Source organism: Fringilla coelebs, assembly GCF_963513975.1.
Source record: "Fringilla coelebs genome assembly, chromosome: 4".
Lineage (NCBI taxonomy): Eukaryota > Metazoa > Chordata > Aves > Passeriformes > Fringillidae > Fringilla > Fringilla coelebs.
Genome location: NC_140032.1, coordinates 15,155,686 through 15,168,450, shown reverse-complemented (window position 1 = coordinate 15,168,450; position 12,765 = coordinate 15,155,686).

The window sequence follows — 12,765 nt, the reverse complement described above, 5'->3', positions numbered from 1 at the left end:
CCTTTACACTTAGGTTAATAACCACATAATGGAGTGCCAGCAGCAGACAAGACACATGCAATGCCCAAAGCAAACCCTTGCTGACAGAATGGGGCAATGCAGGCAGTACTGACCAGGTTTTCCTGAACCCCAGCACTCATAAGGACTAGGACAAAATCACCAATCTATTTTTTTACTTCTTTACCTAAGTCAGCTTTTGAGCCCAGGACTGCAGAGGTGAAAGGTTAATGTATTAAGCTGTCTGCTCTTCAATTAATCCCTAAATCCTGGGCAGATTTACAAACTCTTGGAAGATTTTAAATCTTACCTGATTTATGAGATGCCTTTTTTAAGTTCAGATTGCTTTTACAGACGGTCACCATTCAGGGCAATAAGGATAATTGTTATACAGATTTATTATCAGGATGGAAATTTTAATTTCCAAAATAATGTACACCTGTCTATCCTGACACTGTGGCAAAGCTGAGCATCTGAAATGTTAAACCCTGATGTCCTTTTATTTTCTTCATTCCTCATTGAGGAAACCAGTTGTGCTGAGGATAGGCTATGAGCCTGACAGACAGAGGAGCTGAAATCCTTCTGCCTTTACAGCAATGCAAATAACTTGTTGAAAATAAAGCTATACACTGTTTCAGCATCAAGAATTTCTCTTGGATAATACTGTAAAAGTGCACCTTTTGGAGGAAGCTCATTGTCTTTTAAGGAAGACCTTGACACTGGAGAATTATGAGAACGTGTGCCAGGAGCTAAGGGAGTTGGCAGGCTAGCATATTTGCATATGGACTTTGGGCATCAATTAAAAACCTGGAGCCTTGAATACACAGATGTTTTAAAATTCATTCTAGTGCATTCTCTGGTGCCCTGAGAATCCCCCTGAAGCCAGGGAGAGCATTACTAACATCCAGGCCCAGTAGTCCAAGAAAGCCTCAGTGCCCTCACCACGAACACTTAAGAAAAGGCCAGGGAAGCTCTTCTGTTCTGAGGTAAGTAATCATAGAATATAAAATTGTTTAGGTTGGAAAAGACCTTTATCATCAAGTCCAACCCTTATCCCAGCACAGACAAGTCCACCACTAAACCATGTCCCTATGTGCCGCATTTACAGGCCTTTTAAATACTTCCAGGGATGGTGACTCTATCATTTCCCTGGGTAGGCTATTCCAGAGTTTGACAATCATTCTGGTGTAGAAAATTTCCCTAATGACCAACTTAAACTCTCCCTGGCACAACTGGACTTGGCTACTAATCAATCTGCTCAACTAGAAGAAGGAACTGGATTGTAGGCTGAAGGCTGACACCCCAGTCAGTAAAGGGAATCCAAACACTCCGTGTTATCCTGACACTAAGAGTGCCACTTGCCAATAAAAGACTCCATCTCCAAGAGGGTTTACTCATACAAAGCCAGTTACCTGGCTGTCAGACAATGGGCCTGAATCACACCCAGTGCTTATGATTCATGGCTGCTCACTAGGCTGAGCCTCCTCAGGTATTTCCGTATCAAACAGAGGTAGGAATTTTCAATGGCTTCCCACTCAGGTGGGTCTGAACCAGTGGTGCAGAAGAAAAGAGACTGTCTGCAGCCCTGGCCCGTGTCTCCTCAGAGCAGCTGCACACTGTTGCAGAGGAGACCTGTTCCAAAAGATGTCAGACAAACTTTGCTCATGCAGCATTTTGCAGACATCTACGGGCTCAGTTGTTATTGTTGAATATGCTCTTTGTTTAAAAAGTGTAATGTCTGGGGAGGACTTTCATCCACAACAGTTTGAAGAACAAGGAATAGCTCATTCTTTTCTCTTCTGAGCAGACACAGTCCTCTATGCAGAAATATTGTATTACAGGTATTTGGAAGAGGGAGGGTGAGGAGCGGGAAGGAGAAAATGCCAGGATCCCAGCCCCATCAATTGTTGTCAGCTCTGCTCTGGGAGTAGAGTGTAGCTGTTAATTGCTGCTGCAGATCCAGCAGATGGTGGGTAAGACATTGTATTTAATGGAGCCCCTCAAAAAAGAGTGGCATCTGTTTGTTTAATTTCTTGGCAACTGAACAGCAGATTTAAAAAACAAACAAACCAAATTGGACATTTAGCTATGAACATCCCCCTAACAGATTATAAATGTTTTAAGATAAATAGGTCAAATTAAGGAAAATATCAATTGACACATTTGAGAAGTTAGCCAATCTTTTAGATATTTTCTCTTTTAAAGCTTAGATTTTCAACATATGGCAATGAAACTCCTTAAAGAGGCTTTTAAATTAAATGTTGATACTATCCTTTTGACTATGAATTTGTCTAAGGGTTCATGGAACTGTTACAAGCATTTATTCAGAAACTAATCTATTCTGCCTCTCTCTGACACACATGCTAAGATTAAAATATGATTTCCAGATCTAGGCACTTTAATCATATGTATCTCCTACATTTATAAACAGCAGCAGAAAACCGAGGCAGAAAGAATTCCTCTCTGTAACAGCTGGGACAAGGAACTCTGAGGAGCTATTGCTGCGGCTATTGCTGCCACATCTCCAATATTAATGGCACTCCTGTATTTCTGGAAATTCACTGCAACAGAGGTTGCCATAGTGGATCCATCTGTACTAGGGAACATGATATTGTCTCTAACAATGGTCAGACCTGGATGCTTTGCACAAGAATGTAAATGCCCTTGATCTTTACTGTCTATTCAGGGCTGCATCATGTGAAATCCACCCTAACCCCACTCACTGAGCACACAGCCTTCCAAAGTGTAAGAGTGGATGACTCTCCAAATATCTCCTCCAGGTACTTTTTCTGGAAAGCCTTCTGCACCATTTGTCAGATTTTAGGCATGTTTTGTATTTCCTGTTTTAGAGCAGAGTTCAGCTAGGATGCTTAAGCTGAGAAACAGCCCACGTGGCCTCTCTGTTTCCAGCTGCTGATCCAAAAAATGCTGCTGCTCACTTTTTCCTACCAGCTAACTCCCCTCCACGTTCATTGCTGCAGGCAGAGGCTTCCCATCCGTGCCAGAAAGCCGTTCCCTGGGACGCTGTTCTGGATGGCAGCTGCTGCAGGGCCGCGCCGCCTGGGCCGCGTGTGCCGGGCCGCGCCAGGGCCTGGCGCTGGCAGGGGCGGCAGCAGGAGCCCCCAGCCACAGCTGCCAGCGCTGCTGCGCTGCTCAAATGCGTCCTCCCTGGCACATTCTGCTGATGGCTGCACACTGGCTGGAGTTGTGCTGCGTTTTATTCCAGGGCTGGTTTCCTTTCCGGCTCTGGATGTGCCCGTGCTGTCCCCTGACAGCAGGCCCGGGCAGGGGGCGCAGGCCTGGGCGCCCCTCAGAGGCGCTTCCTCAGGCGAGTGCCAGATGAGAGCTGCTGGAATTCTTCCAGGTGAAAAAGGCCAGGGGAAAGATTCAATTTAATCTCTGCGTGTCTGCACTGCCCGAGCAGGACAACCTTGGGCCACAGGGGGTAACTCACTTCTCCCAGAATGTCCCTGGGTGGGGAAGGTATCTCACAGCCTCTTGCTGACACAAAGCCCCCTCCTGAGCCTATCCCCAACTCTCTTCTCCCAGGCGCTTGTTTGTCCTATTCCACATGGACATGAATGAGGAAATAAATGGGAAATATCAACACCATAAACCAACTGTCAGCATTTTACCCTGGTGATTGAATTCTTCAGAGAAACATATGTCTAAATATAGTCATAGGCTGTAGTCAGCCAATATTTTTACAGCTCTTTATTAAGGACACCTCAGATATATATCTTTCACTTTTGGTTTTTTTTTTATCATTCAGGTCATAGCTTTGTGAATATTCCAGCTTTTAAAAAAAGGGGAGCTGAGTTGTTTACATAGTGTATACACCTTGATAATGTCTGGTCAGTTTTGATGAAGCAAAGTTTCTATCTCAGCTCCCCAGTCTGGGAAGCATAACAACATCCAGATGATAATAACAGACAATTTTTCTCACTCACAGAAATAAAACAAGAGTTATCCAATCTTACTATAATGATTTCAGCATCAGCAATTTATGTTGATTTCACATCAACAAAAGCCTAAGACTGTTAAAAATACCATAGTGCTCTTATTTCAGATAAGAGGTTTTTCTGATTAAAATTTTTATCAGGTGAATGGAAAATTAAATGTCTGTGTGATATGACAGTCCATAAGGTTTGTTCTTTTTCCCCCCCTTGGCTTACTCTTAATAGAACTTGTATTAAGCCACTCTTAAAAAATTGTCAGAAGCTGCACTAGGAAGACACTTCCTCGTTGAGTTGATACTTGATTTCACAAATGAGGTCAGTACCATCTTGATCAAACGGAGCCACTCCTCCAACAAGAAAAGCATCCTGTAGTGAATCAGGACATATGGAACAGACCCAATTCTATTGGAACTAAAATAAGCATGAAAAGGTCTCCAAAGAGATAATTTAAATGCCTCTCATGGCTCTTACCACATATCACATGCCTGGCCTATAAAAGGTTAGACTGGAAAAATCTACTACAATACCTATCTTGCAAAAGGAAAAAAAAAACCCAACAAAAAACCAACTCACTTCTATAACATTCTTAATTAAAAGATAAGGAAATATTCCTCCTAAATACTCACACCTTGCACTTATCTATGACATTTCTGCTAAGGAGCTGAGAAAAGCAGATGAGGACTGTTATCTACAGTGGCTCAGCCTGTGCCAGGATGAGGCACTAACCCAGCTTCTGTGCAAAGCTCCTCACCACCCGAGGCACCCAGCCTGGCGTGCCGGGACTGTTCCCGCGCACCCAGCTCCTGCAGCAGCTTCGCCTCTGCCTGCCAGGGTTGCTTGTCCTCCTGGCTATTTTCATCATTGCAGGGAAATGCTAAATACTGCAAATCCTCCCATCACCCTTTGTTTTCCATAGCTCTTCAAAAAGAATACGGCCACTAGGAGCCGAATTGTAGAGTTAGCTTAGAAAATAGCAGCAGTGAATATTTAAAGAAAGACTTGGGCATGTCTGTCCCTTTCTGTCCATTCTGCAGCACTGTTTTCCAGCTTGACTACTTAGCCTTGTGATATAAATACAGGTTCTTGCAGGCAAATACTCATTGGAGTGCAAATGACAAAATCTCCAGTACAAATATAACCCGTGCATCTCCACGGAGATGGGAACAGGTAGGCAATTTTGCCTGACAAGCTGTCTAAGATCTGCATTTCACTAGTCAACCTCCCTTCTATTTTCTACCTCAGCTTCAGTAGACTCATCTGCTAATTTTTCCCTGATGATGCCCTCCACATCATTTGCCTTCCTCATGCTGGCAGCCATCCCTTTATAAAGCTCTCTGCACTCATTCACAAAAGTCAACTGGGTGAAGAGGCCCCATTTCCTATTTTAGGGTACATTCCTTGTTTTAATGCTTTTGGTGAGGCTTGTGCTTTTATCCAGAATGAGACACCATTGCTTTATACTTTTTTTTTTTTAAGTTTTAGTTATTCTTTATTGTCTTATTGTAAGGGAAAACCAGGCCCCAAGATTTTCTATTGTTCTTGATGATGTTTCTAATATGTGGTCATTTATTGCCTTCTGTCAGGTAATTATTTCCTTTTATAGACAAGGTATTTTGATATTTCATTCTTCTCAAGGGAAGAAGACTAAACAAATATTACTGTGTTTGTTATAAAAGACAGTTGATTTTCTCCAAACTGACTTATTTTCAGTGCAGGTTAAAATTAATGGTGAATGCTTGCTTCTTTTTGTTTTTGTATCACTCTGAGATTATTTTCTCCCATGAATTCTCACTTTTCTGCTTTTTAAGTGCTCCATACAGGAGAATTATAACATGGTGCAGTGCAGGAGCAAAGAACAGCATTCTGTTTTTCCCCAAGGCTGGCAAGGCCATGCCATAGTGGGGCAGCCTGCTGGGCTCCAGGGCTGACCTCCTGTACTGGCTGCAGCATCACTTGGGGATGTTTTCAGGCAAAAGGGATCTGTTTCCTAAAACATCCATCCTGACCTTGGCAGCTACAACTTTGGGGTCTGTGGCTGCAATGGGAAGGATATAGCCAAGAAATTGCAGACAGAGGAAAGCCTGTGAGTGTCACACACGGTACCAGAGACTGGCACGTGATTAGCAATGAGGGCTGATTTCAGACCAGTTAAAATGTTTTATAAATGTGGCTGTGTTATGAGGAAGAACAAAAGAAACTCAGGGGATCAAAGCATGTGTCCTATTGGTCATATGCAGGTAAAAAAAGTAACTTCCAAGGGGATTAGTGTTTCTGTACACACAAAGTTTCAGACTCATTGAAATCAATATCCTCTAAGCTCTTTGCCATCTCTGAAGTGCAAGTCTTCAAATTAGTTTGACACACTTTGTCAGAGAGCAAAAGGCCCAGTCAGCCAAAGAAACCGCAACCACCTGAGCCCACTGTTCGGAGTAGTTTGTCAGCACTTCACACAAGCACTACTGAAATGAGGTTCAGGAGTCTTGAGCTTTGCAATCTTTTCAAAAAACCAATTTTTTTATTGCACTTGAAATAAAAAGGAGTTGGTATATGAAAATCAAAGTACTGCACGCCTCAAAAGATAACAGAAGTTTATTACACTATAAAGGCTTTCAGCATATGTGAATGCTTATTTTATCTGAACACATTAGCATAGTTATTAGTCATTCTAAATGATTAGATTTTTCTCTCATCCACCTAATCTGCATTATAAATGAATATACCAAAGAGCAATGCACATTGTTGATAAAGCACTGACTTGGCAGTCAGGAGACAGGGTTTGTTTCTGGGCCTGATTTTGACCTCCTGAGTTGGCCAAGGCTGGTTGTTTTGCCTTGAAATGCTTCAGCATCTCAGACTGACTTGTAATATTGACCTATCTGAAGAAAAACATCACTATCCAATCAATACCAATATCTAATCAATAACCATCAATGTCCAATCAATATTTTAAACTATTTTACATTGTTTCATTACTTATTGTCATAGGAAACCCTGTTAATGATGCTTAATGAAAGGAGAGAAACTGTTAGGCTATGGATTTTGATGTGCTTTGGTATTCATGGAGCAAATTTTTTTTATTTTTTTTAGTGAATAAGGGCAGAGATCTCCCTTGCAGCAGTGGCAGCTCCTGTGACTTAGGGCATTGCCTCCTCCACCTGGCTCTCTCTCCATTTCTCTTCAGCAGCAATTGCTAGAAAGGAATTAACTCATATTATGTTTGAATGAAAACCAAATAAAATTTACTTTTGAACTGTCCAAAGTTGATTTCATTGTGGTCTTGAACAAAGACTATGTTCTGCTCCTCAGTCCTCTCCTTCCCACCTTTGGAGCATTGTGTCTCATTGCTGTGGCAATCTGCAGCAGCCTGGAGGTGGGCGTGGATGCCCAAAGATAATGTGATTTTCCTTCTCCCAGAAGTGATGTCATGGTCTCTAGATCTGCCTGTCTCCTCAAGAAGTCCCTAAGCCTTGGTCACAAACCACATGTGAAAGAATAAAGAGTTGTCAAGAGCCCCACAGCTCCTCCTGAAGAGGAGCTGGTGCTGGGAGCCCTGCCTGCCCTTCCCAAGAGGGCAGGTAACATTGCCCGATAATCACATGCGCCCACCAGGGAAAGCCCTAATTTTTCTTATGGTTTTACTGTGCCTCAGAAAGTTTACTCTTGGTCTCTTTTGTGTGATACTTACACTTGTAAGTAACTTGTGTAACTGGTTTTTGCTACAGCCAAGCCAAACCTGTGCCAGTACGATCAATAGCAAATGAAGTCCTTCCTTCCTGATAGGATGGGCTGAAAAAGGACTGTGGCAGTTTACTTAAGCAGGGTTGGGCTGGTACCAATAAATAGTTGAATTCCTCTGGAGGTCAATATTATAGAAAATGAAAAAAATCTCCCTGGATGATTGTGTAAGGATCACCTCTGATTTAGTCATATTTCCATGAAGCCTTGCTCCAGTGGAGTAATGCTCCAGGACTTCTTCAGGCATTGAACATAGATTTGTGTTTTACTGAGATAAAGCGGGATGTCATCTGTGAAAAGAGCAATTTATGTCCTTTGTCATGGATTGTGATGCCTCGAATCTCTGGAGACTTTCTGATAGCTATTGCTAGCGGTTCAGTGGACAGAGCAATCAGAGGAGGTGACAAAGGACACACTTGCCTTCTGCCTCTCTAAGGAAAAAGTCATTCAAATAAAGGAGTCTCCGAGAGTCATTCAAACAAATGAGTGCACAGCCTCTGGCTTTCTGTGGGCTTAATGAACCTTATTCACCAGAAGCACAGCCTTGTGGACAAGCCTCTGTCTTTGGAGGCAGAAGGAGAATGCTGAAGGAAAGTCGGTCAGATTTGTTTTCTCTGAAGGAGTGGAAAGACAATTTTCTGCCCTTGCCTAGGACTGTGGGAGCCGCACAATCCTGGGCATGCAGTGACCTACTTGCTCTTCTGGCTCAGGCTTTGCTTTTCTTCCTGGGATTTTGCTCTGATTTCAAACAAACATTTGCTTCTCTGCTAAGAAGTGGGTTTCACACAGTCCTGAGGCAATCACAATTTTAGGAGAGCCTATTTGCTTCTTCCTCTACCTTGCATTTTATATGAGGGCAGCAATTTTGTGCATGAAATAATTTCAAGAGCTGGCAAGTTCCAGAAATGTCTAAATTGTTATGTGCATATGAAGTCATATCACACAACTGTGTTTTGTTTTGCCTGTTTGTTTGGTTGGGTTTTTTAAGTTCATGTTCCCCTTCCCAGGATAAAAGACAGGGAAGCAAAGCCGCTACTCAGCTTCAGGCACCAAGTTGCCCACTGTGCCTTTGATATACGGCCCCCTTGCCCATATGTACAGTCATGTGCTCACATAACTCTTCCTAACTGTGGGAAATGAAAAGGAAAACGTTAAATTTGGTAATATTTATCACAATCATTTTTCAAGAGCAAGAGTGAGACTACCGGTCTATTAAGAAATGTGGCCTTTTAATAGTCATCTAGGATTACCCATTTATGTGAATAATAAAAATCTCTTATGCAGATAGAGAAAGTAGGGTAAAACTTTATAATGGAGTATATATCCTCTAGCACAGATAATGACTGAAGGCCTTTTAGTTTGAAGAAATGTCAATTCATCAAGGTTTTGTCTTTTTTTTTTTTCCCAAGCTCTCCATTTTGGAGATTTCAAAACTCAATAATTGAGTTTTCTACTATTGGACCAAGAGTCTCATATATGCATGACTTTAAAGAAAGAGATTATTAAATATCTCACCGTTTAATATCTAGATAATTTCATCCAATAAAATCCTGTGCAGCAAGTAATTTAAATTGGTACCCTATTTATGGCAGAGAAAACTGCTTACTACCATCTGCTTCGTGGTTTTAATAGATGAAGTGTTAGCTGCATGTTGCATAAAATTCATTGCGACTAGGTTAATTAAATGGCTGTGCTTCACTTCCTGCACTCTGGTAATAAGATGACAACCTCATCTGAATTTATTAACCCTTGCCACTTTCAGTACTGTTATCACCCATTCAACCACCTTTGGTCAACAAAAACGAAATAAATCACAATAACAGGAGACATAACCATATTGGCTAACAAAATAGATATTGATTAGCATCTTCTAAAGCAAATATGTCAATCTAGTCTGATTTTATTTTTGAGAAGGTCATTGAAATCTGCTGGAGTATCATAGAGTGAGTAAATGATGATGCAGTAGGTTATTGGAAAACAGTGCAAATCTAATCTTTGGTGCTAAACAGCCTAAATGACAGCTTCACTATGGGAAGCTGGAGAAGCCTTTAGAGTCTTCAGCTTTGTATTTGAGCAAGCAGACATTAAATAGCCTGCTGCAGCTTAGGTCCTTAGAGAGGGCTCAAAGGCAGACCTGTGAGTGCTACTCCAGTCAGAGCCATTTCTGTCCCTTCCAAAGAGGGAGCATGAGGTGAAACTTCTTCATCTACATCCATGCTCTGGCCACCCCAGCACTGGGTCAGGCCTTAGTGACAGCAAATGCAAATAGAAACTATCTGCAGGTGGGGCTGGGCTGGTGCATGGTGAGGAAGGACCTGACAGAGGCATCTCCAGGTACCAGTTCCTGGAGCCAGCCTCTTCTCCACCACTTACACTCTTCAGATATTTAGAAAAGTTCATTTCAGGCAAATACACACAAAGCAGTCATGTTTGCTCAACTGAGATTTACCAGGAGAGATCAAGACCATGCATCAAAGCCATAGTCATTTTTGCCCTTCAGATACAGGCATTGAAGGCTTTTTGGAGGACTTCCAGTCATTCCCACTGTAGGTTTCCCTCTCTGCCTCACTCTCACCTGGCTATCGCTTCTGAAAACAGCTCCTGTGTCATGTTCAGCCCCCTGGTCCAAGCAGGCTCCAGACACTGCCTTTGAGGGTGTTTTTATGTGGCCTAGTGAGGAAAGTCGTGTGGCTCCCTCCTTCTATGCAGCAAAGTGGTGGAATGAAATCCAGCTCCAGTTCACAAGTTCAGCTGCACCAAACCGGTTCAACCTGTCTTGGGTGTTATTGTACCAGCACTGGGCTTTGCCTTCCAGGGACGTAGATAAGATTTGTGTTTTAAACACAACAGGGAAGTTTTCATTTATGCTGAGGGTTGTAGTTAGAAATAAGTTCATAAGATGAATCATAACTGTTTACACACCAGAATAAAATATCTTACTCCACTTGTACTCAAGAGGCTGCCAAATTTCCCCCACTCTGTCCCCACATCCAGATCCCAAACCTCATCCCAGCCAAGAAGAAAAATTGCAGAATCAAAGCAACTTGCCCCTTACAGTCTCACCTGTGCTGGGGACCAGGAGACCATCAGATGAACTGATTTATTTCTCAGATGCTGGAAATCCCAGCTTGATGTCAGCAGGCAGTGAACCCAGATTTACCAAAAAAGTCTCTGCCCCCGTCCAGACTAGGGTGCATTCAGATCCCAGAGCAGACTGGAAGTGGAGCTGTGGCAAAGTTCTGGTAGGCAGAGAGCAGGATGGATGGCATACCTGGAATTTAATGAAACTGTTATTGCAGCTATGAGCTGCCTGTGACTAGGAATGGCCATGACATTGGTAACCATTGGATGCTATCTCTGGATATTCAGTCTTCCGAACACTTTTTTTGCCTGAGTATTGTTATCAATGAATAAGTTATTAAAAAAATAGTGAAGGAGGACAGCCTGTTTTTTCAATATTTTCCTTTCAATATTAACTTAGACCCCACTTTTTACCAGATTACCTTTAGAGACCTGAAGTTCCCTGACAGTATTTATTGTGATAAATGTTGTTTGATTTTGAATTCTGCTTAAAGAAACTCTTAACTTGTACAAGGAAGTAACATTTCAGGCAACTACTATTTATGTGCTTTAAAGAACTCAGTATTAAACTGCTGTCGTTCCCAGAAGCACTTTTCTCTCATGGGTCTCCCTGCAAAGTCACTGTAGACAGCATTTGAAATGTTGGCAAAATGTAACATGTTCTCAAACAAAGTGGGTCACTTAGACAAATAATGTCATGCTGGTGGGATTTGAACAGATCCAGGAGCACATGTGTACCCGAGAAATGTCTTGAATGTATCCATCATGTCCTGGAGATAGCAGGACCTTTACTAAACTTTCCCCTTTGTAGCTTCACGTCCACAGGAGGGCACCCAGAGCAGGGAGATGAGATCATAGCAAGGCCCTCTGGTTGGCTAAGTGGAGAGCAGCTTCTCCCTTTGCTCTGCTGCATATTTGCCACACAGTCAACAAATTTAGTAAACCAAGCTGTCTTAATTCTGATAGAAAGGAGTAAACAAAGGATCTTCTATTTCTGGAGCACTAACAGTGGGTGATCAGTGCATTCATCAAAACATCAGTACACTGGTTCAAGTCCCTGGTCTGCACCAGGCATGCAGAAGATACACTTAGATAAAATTCCCATTAAGTGTTCATCTGTCCACAAGCTCTGGGTAAATTGCAACACCAGGGTGTCATGAACCTCAGGGTAAAGCAGATGGAAATAAAATGAAACTGAGAGACATCTGAACCTCTTAAAATGAGAGATGTGGAGAGAAGACCTCGCCAATCCCCTCTTCCCTGCATTACCCAGCCAGCCCCAGTGCCTGCCTTCTGCAGTGAAGCAGCAGTACTCAGCTGTACAAAGCCCTTTAGGTACAGAGGGTGAAATCTCTGTCCACACAGAGCTCCTGGTGAAAGATCAGTGATTACTGTGAGAGATCAGTGAGGCACTGCAGACGCAAGTTGTGGCCAGAACATTGACCTAGACCTCGGCTCTGTGATACTTTCTATTTAAAGAAAATAGAACAGCTTTGCACACCACCCTCCCCTTGCCCACTGCGCTTCTAGATGGATCATTCCTGCTTGTTTTTCAGGTCAGCTGGTGGCTCTCGTAGCTACAAGCTCTGCCCTGCTCTCCTGTGCTACCTCAGAATCTCTTCTTGCCAGCGTTCGGGCGGCAGCTCCCTGCTGTCCGCAGCCTTCTTTCCCACCAGCACGTTCAGTGGTTTGAAGGACAACCTGATCTTCTATTTATACTTAACACAAGACGGAGAAGTGTTTAGTACCTCTGAAGCAAAAAACAACACAGCCTTAACTCTGGAATGGCACAGCTTCTTCAGAAGGCAAGCAACGTAACAGCCCTTCACATGGCAAGTAGACAGGTAATTTGGCAGCTGAGGCTCTGTGCCAACAATTAAGTGCTAATGAAAGTGATGGCATATAAAAACTCTACCACTGACAACAAAAATAGAACAAGCCAGACCAGACTGCTGCGGAAAACAAATCTTCAACTCTTCCAATATAATCAAAA